Source organism: Balaenoptera borealis, assembly GCF_965194805.1.
Source record: "Balaenoptera borealis genome assembly, chromosome: 18".
NCBI classification, from domain to species: Eukaryota; Metazoa; Chordata; class Mammalia; order Artiodactyla; family Balaenopteridae; genus Balaenoptera; species Balaenoptera borealis.
This window is the reverse complement of record NC_138877.1, coordinates 903,224-913,365: the sequence shown is the minus strand read 5'-3', so window position 1 is coordinate 913,365 and position 10,142 is coordinate 903,224. Positions and strand designations below refer to the sequence as shown.

The following is a 10,142-nucleotide window of genomic DNA, read 5'->3' as shown; positions in this document are numbered from 1 at the left end:
AAGAAATCACATTAGGATTCACTTTTTAAGCTGTTCCTTAAAACACTAGTGCTTAGGAAATCTATTGGAGGCAGAAGCAGTAAAGGGTAGCTTAGGGTTAGGGTTAGGGTGAGAGTTAGGGTTAGGGTACGGCTTAGGGTATGGTTCGGGGAGGGGTTCGTGTATGGCGTAGGGCATGGTTTTCGGTTAGGGTTAGGGTTAGTGTTAGGGTTAGGGCTCGTTTTAGGGTACGGGTTAGGATTAGGGTACGTGTTAGGGTCAGGGTAGGGGTTAGGGTTACGGTACGCGTTAGCGTTAGGGTAGTTATTAAACCTATCCCACTCTCTAGATACACCTTAGCACGTAAAGGAATATTATCTGGGGGTCCAGCCATGGAGAAGAGTTTAGACACTAGGATAAGATAAGGAACACACCCATTATAAAGAAATCACATTAGGATTCTCTTTTTCAGCTGTTCCTTAAAACACTAGTGCTTAGGAAATCTACTGGAGGCAGAAGCAGTCAAGGGTAGCCTAGGGTTAGGGTTAGGCTTAGGGTTAGGGTTAGGGTAAGGGTTCGGTTAGGGTTTCAGGTATGGCGTAGGGTATGGGTTAGGGATATGTTTAGGGTTAGTGTTAGGGTTAGGGCTCGGTTTAGGGTATGGATTAGGATTAGGGTACGTGTTAGGATTAGGGTGGGGGTTAGGGTTAGGGTACGCGTTAGGGTTAGGGTAGTTATTAAACCTATCCCATTCTCTATATACCCCTTAGCACGTAAAGGAATATTATCTGGGGGTCCAGCCATGGAGAAGAGTTTAGACACTAGGATAAGATAAGGAACACACCCATTATAAAGAAATCACATTAGGATTCTCTTTTTAAGCTGTTCCTTAAAACACTAGTGCTTAGGAAATCTATTGGAGGCAGAAGCAGTCAAGGGTAGCTTAGGGTTAGGGTTAGGGTGAGGGTTAGGTTTAGGGTACGGCTTAGGGTACGGGTTCGGGTACGGGTTCGGGTATCGTGTAGAGTATGGGTTAGGGTTAGGGTTAGTGTTAGGGTTAGGGCTCGGTTTAGGGTACGGGTTAGGATTAGGGTACGTGTTAGTGTTAGGGTAGGGGTTAGGGTTAGGGTACGTGTTAGGGTTAGGGTAGTTATTAAACCTAACCCACTCTCTCGATACCCCTTAGCACGTATAAGAATATTATTTTGGGTGTCCAGGCATGGAGAAGAGTTTAGACACGAGGATAAGATAAGGAACACACCCATTATAAAGAAATCACATTAGGATTCTCTTTTTCAGCTGTTCCTTAAAACACTAGTGCTTAGGAAATCTACTGGAGGCAGAAGCAGTCAAGGGTAGCCTAGGGTTAGGGTTAGGCTTAGGGTTAGGGTTAAGGTAAGGGTTTGGGTAGGGGTTCGTGTACGGCGTAGGGTATGGGTTAGGGATAGGGTTAGGGTTAGTGTTAGGGTTAGGGCTCGGTTTAGGGTATGGGGTAGGATTAGGGTACGTGTTAGGATTAGGGGGGGGTGAGGGTTACGGTACGCGTTAGGGTTAGGGTAGTTATTAAACCTATCCCATTCTCTAGATACCCCTTAGCACGTAAAGGAATATTATATGGGGGTCCAGCCATGGAGAAGAGTTTAGACACTAGGATAAGATAAGGAAAACACCCATTATAAAGAAATCACATTAGGATTCTCTTTTTAAGCTGTTCCTTAAAACACTAGTGCTTAGGAAATCTATTGGAGGCAGAAGCAGTCAAGGGTAGCTTAGGGTTAGGGTTAGGGTGAGGGTTAGGTTTAGGGTACGGCTTAGGGTACGGGTTCGGGTACGGGTTCGGGTATCGTGTAGAGTATGGGTTAGGGTTAGGGTTAGTGTTAGGGTTAGGGCTCGGTTTAGGGTACGGGTTAGGATTAGGGTACGTGTTAGTGTTAGGGTAGGGGTTAGGGTTAGGGTACGTGTTAGGGTTAGGGTAGTTATTAAACCTAACCCACTCTCTCGATACCCCTTAGCACGTATAAGAATATTATTTTGGGTGTCCAGGCATGGAGAAGAGTTTAGACACGAGGATAAGATAAGGAACACACCCATTATAAAGAAATCACATTAGGATTCTCTTTTTCAGCTGTTCCTTAAAACACTAGTGCTTAGGAAATCTACTGGAGGCAGAAGCAGTCAAGGGTAGCCTAGGGTTAGGGTTAGGCTTAGGGTTAGGGTTAAGGTAAGGGTTTGGGTAGGGGTTCGTGTACGGCGTAGGGTATGGGTTAGGGATAGGGTTAGGGTTAGTGTTAGGGCTAGGGCTCGGTTTAGGGTATGGGGTAGGATTAGGGTACGTGTTAGGATTAGGGGGGGGTGAGGGTTACGGTACGCGTTAGGGTTAGGGTAGTTATTAAACCTATCCCATTCTCTAGATACCCCTTAGCACGTAAAGGAATATTATATGGGGGTCCAGCCATGGAGAAGAGTTTAGACACTAGGATAAGATAAGGAAAACACCCATTATAAAGAAATCACATTAGGATTCTCTTTTTAAGCTGTTCCTTAAAACACTAGTGCTTAGGAAATCTATTGGAGGCAGAAGCAGTCAAGGGTAGCCTAGGGTTAGGGTTAGGCTTAGGGTTAGGGTTAGGGTAAGGGTTCGGTTAGGGTTTCGGGTATGGCGTAGGGTATGGGTTAGGGATATGTTTAGGGTTAGTGTTAGGGTTAGGGCTCGGTTTAGGGTATGGATTAGGATTAGGGTACGTGTTAGGATTAGGGTGGTGGTTAGGGTTAGGGTACGCGTTAGGGTTAGGGTAGTTATTAAACCTATCCCATTCTCTAGATACCCCTTAGCACGTAAAGGAATATTATCTGGGGGTCCAGCCATGGAGAAGAGTTTAGACACTAGGATAAGATAAGGAACACACCCATTATAAAGAAATCACATTAGGATTCTCTTTTTAAGCTGTTCCTTAAAACACTAGTGCTTAGGAAATCTATTGGAGGCAGAAGCAGTCAAGGGTAGCTTAGGGTTAGGGTTAGGGTGAGGGTTAGGTTTAGGGTACGGCTTAGGGTACGGGTTCGGGTAGGGGTTCGGGTATCGTGTAGAGTATGGGTTAGGGTTAGGGTTAGTGTTAGGGTTAGGGCTCGGTTTAGGGTACGGGTTAGGATTAGGGTACGTGTTAGTGTTAGGGTAGGGGTTAGGGTTAGCGTACGTGTTAGGGTTAGGGTAGTTATTAAACCTAACCCACTCTCTCGATACCCCTTAGCACGTATAAGAATATTATTTTGGGTGTCCAGGCATGGAGAAGAGTTTAGACACGAGGATAAGATAAGGAACACACCCATTATAAAGAAATCACATTAGGATTCTCTTTTTCAGCTGTTCCTTAAAACACTAGTGCTTAGGAAATCTATTGGAGGCAGAAGCAGTCAAGGGTAGCTTAGGGTTAGGGTAAGGGTGAGGGTTAGGGTTAGGGTACGGCTTAGGGTAGGGTTCGGGGAGGGGTTCGGGTACGGCGTAGTGTATGGGTTAGGGTTAGGGTTAGTGTTAGGGTTAGGGCTCGGTTTAGGGTACGGGTTAGGATTAGGGTACGTGTTAGGGTTAGGGTAGGGGTTAGGGTACGCCTTAGGGTTAGGGTAGTTATTAAACCTATCCCACTCTCTAGATACCCCTTAGCACGTATAAGAATATTATTATGTGGGTCCAGGCATGGAGAAGAGTTTAGACACGAGGATAAGGAACACACCCATTATAAAGAAATCACATTAGGATTCTCTTTTTAAGCTGTTCCTTAAAACACTAGTGCTTAGGAAATCTATTGGAGGCAGAAGCAGTCAAGGGTAGCTTAGGGTTAGGGTTAGGGTGAGAGTTAGGGATAGGGTACGGCTTAGGGTATGGTTCGGGGAGGGGTTCGTGTACGGCGTAGGGCATGGTTTTCGGTTAGGGTTAGGGTTAGTGTTAGGGTTAGGGCTCGTTTTAGGGTACGGGTTAGGATTAGGGTACGTGTTAGGGTCAGGGTAGGGGTTAGGGTTAGGGTACGCGTTAGGGTTAGGGTAGTTATTAAACCTATCCCACTCTCTACATACCCCTTAGCACGTAAAGGAATATTATTTGAGGGTCCAGGCATGGAGAAGAGTTTAGACACTAGGATAAGATAAGGAACACACCCATTATAAAGAAAACACATTAGGATTCTCTTTTTCAGCTGTTCCTTAAAACACTAGTGCTTAGGAAATCTACTGGAGGCAGAAGCAGTCAAGGGTAGCCTAGGGTTAGGGTTAGGCTTAGGGTTAGGGTTAAGGTAAGGGTTTGGGTAGGGGTTCGGTTACGGCGTAGGGTATGGGTTAGGGATAGGGTTAGGGTTAGTGTTAGGGCTCGGTTTAGGGTACGTGTTAGGATTAGGGTACATGTTAAGGTTAGGGTAGGGGTTAGGGTGAGGATACGCGTTAGGGTTAGGGTAGTTATTAAACCTATCCCACCCTCTAGATACCCCTTAGCACGTAAAGGAATATTATTTGAGGGTCCAGCCATGGAGCAGAGTTTAGACACTAGGATAAGATAAGGAACAAACCCATTATAAAGAAATCACATTTGGATTCTCTTTTAAAGCTGTTCCTTAAAACACTAGTGCTTAGGAAATCTATTGGAAGCAGAAGCAGTCAAGGGTAGCCTAGGGTTAGGGTTCGGCATAGGGTTAGGTTTAGGGTACGGCTGAGGGTACGGGTTCGGGGAGGGGTTCGGGTACGGCGTAGGGTAGGTATGGGTTAGGGTTAGGATTAGGGTTAGTGGTAGGGTTAGGGCTCGGTTTAGGGTACGGGTTAGGATTAGGGTACGTATTAGGGTTAGGGTAGGGGTTAGGGTTAGGGTACGCGTTAGGGTTAGGGTAGTTATTAAACCTATTCCACTATCTAGATACCCCTTAGCACGTAAACGAATATTATTTGGGGGTCCAGCCATGGAGAAGAGTTTAGACACTAGGATAAGATAAGGAACACACCCATTATAAAGAAATGACATTTGGATTCTCTTTTTAAGCTGTTCCTTAAAACACTAGTGCTTAGGAAATCTATTGGAGGCAGAAGCAGTCAATGGTAGCCTAGGGTTAGGGTTAGGCTTAGGGATAGGCTTAGAGTATGGCTGAGGGTACGGGTTCGGGTAGGGCTTCGGGTACGGCGTAGGGTATGGGTTAGGGCTAGTGTTAGGGTTAGTGTTAGGTTTAGGGCTCGGTTTAGGGTACCGGTTAGGATTAGGGTACGTGTTAGGGTTAGGTTGGGGGTGAGGGTTACGGTACGCGTTAGGGTTAGGGTAGTTATTAAACCTATCCCACCCTCTAGATACCCCTTAGCACGTAAAGGACTATTATTTGGGGGTCCAGCCATGGAGAAGAGTATAGACACTAGGATAAGATAAGGAACACACCCATTATAAAGAAATCACATTAGGATTCTCTTTTTAAGCTGTTCCTTAAAATACTAGTGCTTAGGAAATCTATTGGAGGCAGAAGCAGTCAAGGGTAGCCTAGGGTTAGGGTTAGGCTTAGGGTTAGGGTTAGGGTACGGCTTAGGGTACGGGTTCGGGGAGGGGTTCCGGTACCGCGTAGGGTATGGGTTAGGGTTAGGGTTAGGGTTAGTGTTAGGATTAGGCCTCGGTTTAGGGTACGGGTTAGGATTAGGGTACGTGTTAGTGTTAGGGTAGGGGTTAGGGTTAGGGTACGTGTTAGGGTTAGGGTAGTTATTAAACCTAACCCACTCTCTCGATACCCCTTAGCACGTATAAGAATATTATTTTGGGTGTCCAGGCATGGAGAAGAGTTTAGACACGAGGATAAGATAAGGAACACACCCATTATAAAGAAATCACATTAGGATTCTCTTTTTCAGCTGTTCCTTAAAACACTAGTGCTTAGGAAATCTATTGGAGGCAGAAGCAGTCAAGGGTAGCTTAGGGTTAGGGTAAGGGTGAGGGTTAGGGTTAGGGTACGGCTTAGGGTAGGGTTCGGGGAGGGGTTCGGGTACGGCGTAGTGTATGGGTTAGGGTTAGGGTTAGTGTTAGGGTTAGGGCTCGGTGTATGGTACGGGTTAGGATTAGTGTACGTGTTAGGGTTAGGGTAGGGGTTAGGGTACGCGTTAGGGTTAGGGTAGTTATTAAACCTATCCCACTCTCTAGATACCCCTTAGCACGTATAAGAATATTATTTTGTGGGTCCAAGCATGGAGAAGTGTTTAGACACGAGGATAAGGAAGACACCCATTATAAAGAAATCACATTAGGATTCTCTTTTTAAGCTGTTCTTTAAAACACTAGTGTTTAGGAAATCTATTGGAAGCAGAAGAAGTCAAGGGTAGCCTAGGGTTAGGGTACGGCTTAGGGTACGGGTTTGGGGAGGGGTTCGGGTACGGCGTAGGGTATTGGTTAGGGTTACGGTTAGGGTTAGCGTTAGGGTTAGGGCTCGGTTTAGGGTACGGGTTAGGATTAGGGTACGTGTTAGGGTTAGGGTAGGGGTTAGGGTTAGGGTACGCGTTAGGCTTAGGGTAGTTACTAATCCTATCCCACTCTCTAGATACACCTTAGCACGTAAAGGAATATTATCTGGGGGTCCAGCCATGGAGAAGAGTTTAGACACTAGGATAAGATAAGGAACACACCCATTATAAAGAGATCACATTAGGATTCTCTTTTTAAGCTGTTCCTTAAAACACTAGTGCTTAGGAAATCTATTGGAGACAGAAGCAGTCAATGGTAGCCTAGGGTTAGGGTTAGCCTTAGGGTTAGGGTTAGGGTACGGCTTAGGGTACTGGTTCGGGGAGGGGTTCGGGTATGGCGTAGGGTATGGTTTAGTGTTAGGGTTAGGGTTAGTGTTAGGGTTAGGGCTCGGTTTAGGGTACGGGTTAGGATTAGGGTACGTGTTAGGGTTAGGGTAGGGGCTAGGGTTAGGGTACGCGTTAGGGTTAGTGTAGTTATTAAACCTATCCCACTCTCTAGATACCCCTTAGCATGTAAAGGAATATTATTTGGGGGTCCATCCATGGAGAAGAGTTTAGACACTAGGATAAGATAAGGAACACACCCATTATAAAGAAATCACATTAGGATTCACTTTTTTAGCTGTTCCTTAAAACACTAGTGCTTAGGAAATGTATTGGAGGCAGAAGCAGTCAAGGGTAGCCTAGGGTTAGGGTTAGGGTTAGGGTACGGCATAGGGTACGGCTTCGGGGAGGGGTTCGTGTACGGCGTAGGGTATGGGTTAGGGTTAGGGTTAGGGTTATTGTTAGGGTTAGGACTCGGTTTAGGGTACGAGTTAGGATTAGGATACGGGTTAGGGTTAGGGTTAGGGTACGCGTTAGGGTTAGGGTAGTTATTAAACCTATCCCACTCTCTAGATACCGCTTAGCACGTAAAGTAATATTATCTGGGGGTCCAGCCATGGAGAAGAGTTTAGACACTAGGATAAGATAAGGAACACACCCATTTTAAAGAGATCACATTAGGATTCTCTTTTTAAGCTGTTCCTTAAAACACTAGTGCTTAGGAAATCTATTGGAGGCAGAAGAAGTCAAGGGTAGCCTAGGGTTAGGGTTAGGCTTAGGGTTAGGTTTAGGGTACGGCTTAGGGTACGTGTTCAGGGAGGGGTTCGGGTACGGCGTAGGGTATGGGTTTGTGTTACGTTTAGGGTTAGCGTTAGGGTAAGGGCTCGGTTTAGGGTACGTGTTAGGGTTAGGGTAGGGGTTAGGGTTAGGGTTCGCGTTAGGCTTAGGGTAGTTATTAAACTTTTCCCACTCTCTAGATACCCCTTAGCACGTAAAGGAATATTATCTTGGGATCCAGCCATGGAGAAGAGTTTAGACACTAGGATAAGATAAGGAACACACACATTATAAAGAGATCACATTAGGATTTTCTTTTTAAGCTGTTCCTTAAAACACTAGTGCTTAGGAAATCTACTGGAGGCAGAAGCAGTCAAGGGTAGCCTAGGGTTAGGGTTAGGCTTAGGGTTACGGTTAGGGTACGGCTTAGGGTATGGGTTCGGGGAGGGGTTCGGGTACGGCGTAGGGTATGGGTTAGGGTTAGGGTTAGTGTTAGGGTTAGGGCTCGGTTTAGGGTACGTGTTAGGATTAGGGTACGTGTTAGGGTTAGGGTAGGGGTTAGGGTTAGGGTACGCGTTAGGGTTAGGGTAGTTATTAAACCTATCCCACTGTCTAGATACCCCTTAGCACGTAAAGGAATATTATCTGGGGGTCCAGCCATGGAGAAGAGTTTAGACACTAGGATAAGATAAGGAACACACCCATTATAAAGAAATCACATTAGGATTCTCTTTTTAAGCTGTTCCTTAAAACACTAGTGCTTAGGAAATCTATTGGAGGCAGAAGAAGTCAAGGGTAACCTAGGGTTCGGGTTAGGCTTAGGGTTAGGGTTAGGGTACGGCTTATGGTACGGGTTCGGGGAGGAGTTCGTGTACGGCGTAGGGTATGGGTTAGGCCTAGGGTTAGGGTTAGTGTTAGGGTTAGGGCTCGGTTTAGGGTACGGGTTAGGATTAGGGTACATGTTGAGGTTAGGGTAGGGGTTAGGGTTAGGATACGCGTTAGGGTTAGGGTAGTTATTAAACCTATCCCACCCTCTAGATACCCCTTACCACGTAAAGGAATATTATTTGAGGGTCCAGCCATGGAGCAGAGTTTAGACACTAGGATAAGATAAGGAACAAACCCATTATAAAGAAATCACATTTGGATTCTCTTTTTAAGCTGTTCCTTAAAACACTAGTGCTTAGGAAATCTATTGGAGGCAGAAGCAGTCAAGGGTAGCCTAGGGTTAGGGTTCGGCTTAGGGTTAGGTTTAGGGTACGGCTGAGGGTACGGGTTCGGGGAGGGGTTCGGGTACGGCGTAGGGTATGGGTTAGGGTTAGGATTAGGGTTAGTGGTAGGGTTAGGGCTCGGTTTAGGGTACGGGTTAGGATTAGGGTACGTATTAGGGTTAGGGTAGCGGTTAGGGTTAGGGTACGCGTTAGGGTTAGGGTAGTTATTAAACCTATTCCACTATCTAGATACCCCTTAGCACGTAAAGGAATATTATTTGGGGGTCCAGCCATGGAGAAAAGTTTAGACACTAGGATAAGATAAGGAACACACCCACAATAAAGAAATCACATTTGGATTCTCTTTTTAAGCTGTTCCTTAAAACACTAGTGCTTAGGAAATCTATTGGAGGCAGAAGCAGTCAAGGGTAGCCTAGGGTTAGGATTCTTCTTAGGGTTAGGCTTAGGGTACGGCTTAGGGTACGGGTTCGGGGAGGGGTTCGGGTACGGCGTAGGGTATGGGTTAGGGTTAGTGTTAGGGTTAGTGTTAGGGTTAGGGCTCGTTTTAGGGTATGGATTAGGATTAGGGTACGTGTTAGGGTAGGGGTTAGGGTTAGGGTACGCATTAGGGTTAGGGTAGTTATTAAACCTATCCCACTCTCTAGATACCGCTTAGCACGTAAAGGAATATTATTTGGGGGTCAGCCATGGAGAAGAGTTTAGACAGTAGGATAAGATAAGGAACACACCCATTATAAAGAAATCACATTAGGATTCTCTTTTTAAGCTGTTCCTTAAAACACTAGTGCTTAGGAAATCTATTGGAGGCAGAAGCAGTCAAGGGTAGCCTAGGGTTAGGGTTAGGATTAGGGTTAGGCTTAGGGTTCGCCTTAGGTTACGGGTTCGGGGAGGAGTTCGGGTATGGCGTAGGGTATGGGTTAGGGTTAGTGTTAGGGTTAGTGTTAGGTTTAGGGCTCGGTTTAGGGTACCGGTTAGGATTAGGGCACGTGTTAGGGTTAGGGTAGGGGTGAGGGTTAGGGTACGCGTTAGGGTTAGGGTAGTTATTAAACCTATCCCACCCTCTAGATACTCCTTAGCACGTAAAGGAATATTATTTGGGGGTCCAGCCATGGAGAAGAGTATAGACACTAGGATAAGATAAGGAACACACCCATTATAAAGAAATCACATTAGGATTCTCTTTTTAAGCTGTTCCTTAAAACACTAGTGCTTAGGAAATCTATTGGAGGCAGAAGCAGTCAAGGGTAGCCTAGGGTCAGGGTTAGGCTTAGGGTTAGGGTTAGGGTACAGCTTAGGGTATGGGTTCGGGGAGGGTTTCCGGTACGGCGTAGGGTATGGGTTAGGGTTAGGGTTAGGGTTAGTGTT

The 10,142-nt window shown here is 45.9% G+C and overlaps 1 long non-coding RNA gene across 1 annotated transcript in view; it reads left to right on the top strand.

The window, feature by feature from the left end:
* The first annotated feature begins 2,660 nt into the window (after positions 1 to 2,660).
* The window catches only part of LOC309615827, a 45,622-nt gene continuing 38,140 nt past the window's right edge, over positions 2,661 to 10,142 (top strand). Inside the window, exon 1 of the long non-coding RNA XR_014237087.1 lies at positions 2,661 to 3,823. This is a non-coding gene — a long non-coding RNA (uncharacterized lncRNA). The remainder of the gene's footprint in view (positions 3,824 to 10,142) is intronic.